The sequence below is a fragment of the Mytilus edulis genome, chromosome 2 (assembly GCF_963676685.1).
Source record: "Mytilus edulis chromosome 2, xbMytEdul2.2, whole genome shotgun sequence".
Lineage (NCBI taxonomy): Eukaryota > Metazoa > Mollusca > Bivalvia > Mytilida > Mytilidae > Mytilus > Mytilus edulis.
This window is the reverse complement of record NC_092345.1, coordinates 85,952,019-85,955,560: the sequence shown is the minus strand read 5'-3', so window position 1 is coordinate 85,955,560 and position 3,542 is coordinate 85,952,019.

Sequence of the window (3,542 nt, the reverse complement as noted above, 5' to 3'; positions counted from 1 at the left end):
AATATTATTTAATTGATGTTTTTCTTTAACAAATATACATGAAAAAGTAAAATCACAAAAAATCTGAACTCCGTGGAAAATTCAAACGGAAAATCCATAATCAAATGGAAAATCAAAATTTCAAAACATATCAAACAAAAGGATAGCAACTGTAATATTCCTGACTTGGTACAGATGTTTTCTTATGTAGGAAGTGGTGGATTAAATTTGGTTTTAAAGCTAGCTAAACACCTAACTTCTATGACAGTCTCATCAAATTCCATTAAATGAAACGATTTGATGGCTTGTAAATTAACTGACGATTAGTATAATGAGAAATGTTATCGTAATCTACTTTTGCCAGACGCGAAAAACAAAAAACACAAATCAAAAAAAGCAAAACAAAAGCAAAACCAGTAAATGACGAAGCGGGTAAACAAGTAATAGCATTACACATATATATATATACTAGAACACACCCGCGAAATCGCGGGCATATACAGCTTGTGAACTGTTGCAGGATGATTTTTTGTAAAAGATATTATGTATGGAGAATTACATAGAAGGTATACCTCCCTTTTTCCAAAGTCCGATATTTGTTTCCTTTCTGTTAAATTCAATTATATTCGTGTTTCTGGCCTACGACCACAATTATTCTTCTCCTTTGCTACAATGCTTCTTTTGGTAAAAGTCAAATCAAATTAAAAACTTGCACCGTTTCAAACATGAAATAAATGTAACTGCTTATATATAGACCATTATTAGTCTAAAAAATATGCTTCTATGACAATTCATCAGTGCTTTTTTTTTGAGAGCCTTATTAACATGCCAATTGTAGGATTTGAATCTCATGTATAAATGACTAATACCATGGCAGTATTATATTGTCAATATAATACTTTCATGCTAATACCGACTAAGGCTAATTTGAGGGGTTGTCGATCGGAGGGGTCCTGATTCCGAAATCCCGGGCTTAAAACCATGAAACTGAGATGCAGAATTTAAAGAAATTCATATCCCAAAATCGAAAAATATATTCTCGGATCCCGTAAGGATCCATCCCCAAATCCTTAGTTTGAAAACACCCGATCCCGACTCCCCGAAAAAGGTCCTGCCTCCCTCTAATCTTTACCTTACTTTCATTTTTGCCAAATCACTATTTTACCTTTTAATAATAAATTTTTATGCTCCAATTATGGGCATTATGTTTTCTAGTCTGTGCATCCGTGCGTTCGTTTGTTCGGTCGTCCGTCCGTCCGTCTGTCCCACTTCAGGTAAAAGTTTTTGGTCGAGATAGTTTTAGATGAAGTTGAGCATGTTTTACTTATTTTAATATATAAAACATGACAATATAGGCTATGTCTGTGTCGTTATTTACGTGACGATAAGTGATTGAATGACAATAAAACATGATAATATAGGCTATGCCTGTGTCGTTATTTACGTTTATACGATAAGTGAATGACAATAATATCAGATTATTACATGGCATTTTTCATATCGCATGTATTATCAGCCCTAGGTTCAATATCAGCCCAAGAGCCGCATGGCTCGAGGGCTGATATTGACCGAGGGCTGATAATACATGCGATATAAAAAATGACATGTTATGATCTTTTTATCATATGCTTCAACAGTAGGGAAAAATAACAGATTCATATATTGATCCTTTTACGTGGTTCCCGAAAAGAAGTTGAAAGAGTAAAAAGTTCACGGACGTCAGACCCCGTGAAAATTCGATACATTCAATATGAAATCTTTCTATCATATGCCTCAACAGAGAAAAAAAACAACACATTTTAATATGGACGATTTGACAAAAAAAAATAATTCAACAATATACATAATGAACATTGTTTGGAAAAGTCAACTTTGTTAAAGTAACTTTCTAAATTATGTTTCTGAAAAACCTAAAAAATGCATTTATTTAATATTTTTTTCTTTTTTTCTTTTAATTTAATTTAATTATTTTACACAATATACTTTCCAGTATTCAATTAATAGACAACTTTCGAGTTCGATGCATTTCCGTCAAAAACTCTGGTTTTAGTGAACATCATTTGTGCGTTTAGGGGCGTCGTCCCTTCCATTCCAATGTTGAGCGAGTGGTTGGAAAACTATAATTCTATATGGTACGAATTATACGACAAATTGAATTCTCAAAATTGACAATCAGCATTGATGTCATTAGGGAATTGTCATTAAGTACCTACAGAACAACCATTATTTCTAGTTTATCCTGCACAATGACGATCACCAAGACGCTTGATGAACGTAAATAGTGCAGGGATACAGGCGACCCCCTCTATCTGGTAAATAACGTCATAAAGGCGCGTATAATTGACGAGTTTTTTCCGGTGACGGATGAACTCGAAAGTGGTCTATTGTTTGGTACACTACTTTGTAATGTTTTTCACTGAAAACGTAGCATTGAGGTGTATTTTCCGGAATTTGCCGAGTATCACCGGAATGCCATGTGATAACGTTACGGAAAGGCATGTGATAACAATCGAAGCATGTGATAAACTTTTCATATCAGCCCGCTAAGCACCAATTCGAAAAATATGGAAAATGCTTTAATTTAATGCTATTATCATACGGTAAAAATCCTATGTAATTTAGTCTAAGTATATGATAAAACATGATAATATGAGCTATGCCTGTGTCGTTCTTTACGTGACGATAGGTGAATGACAAAAATGATTGTGTTTATTTTCACACGGCCTGGGTCGTTGCTTACACTTGGGACAACATATAACAATTCAGGCAATGTGAAAATGGCTTGCATGAATCTTAAATAAAACATGATAATATAGACTATGCCTGTGTGGCTATTTACGTGACAAATAAAACATGATAATTTAGGCTATGTCTGTGTCGTTATTTACGTGACGATAAGTGTGAAAATGGCTTTCACTGGGGACAACATATAACGATTCAGGCAATGTGAAAATGGCTTGCATGAATCTTAAATAAAACATGATAATATAGACTATGCCTGTGTGGTTATTTACGTGACAAATAAAACATGATAATTTAGGCTATGCCTGTGTCGTTATTTACGTGACGATAAGTGTGAAAATGGCTTGCATGAATTAAATATTACATGATAATATAGACTGTGTCTGTGTCGTTATTTACGTGACAAATAAAACATGATAATTTAGGCTATGCCTGTGTCGTTATTTACGTGACGATAAGTGAATGACAAAAATGATGGTGTTATTTTCACGCAGCCTGGGTCGTTGCTTACACTTGGGACAATGAATAACAAAAATGATTGTGTTTATTTTCACACAGCCTGGGTCGTTGCTTACACTTGGGACACTATTCTTATATAACGATTCAGGCAATGAATCTTAAATAAAACATGATAATATAGGGTATGTCATGTGTAATGTAAAAACTTCTGGAAATATAAACGGAAGAGGAAGTTGTCTATGAATAAAAGCCGGAGTGATGACGGACACATATCCGGACTTCTTTTTTTCCGTTTTTCTCCCAAAATAACAGAAACTGAATAATCATAAGAATGGATGACAAATGCGACTATGCATGGTATC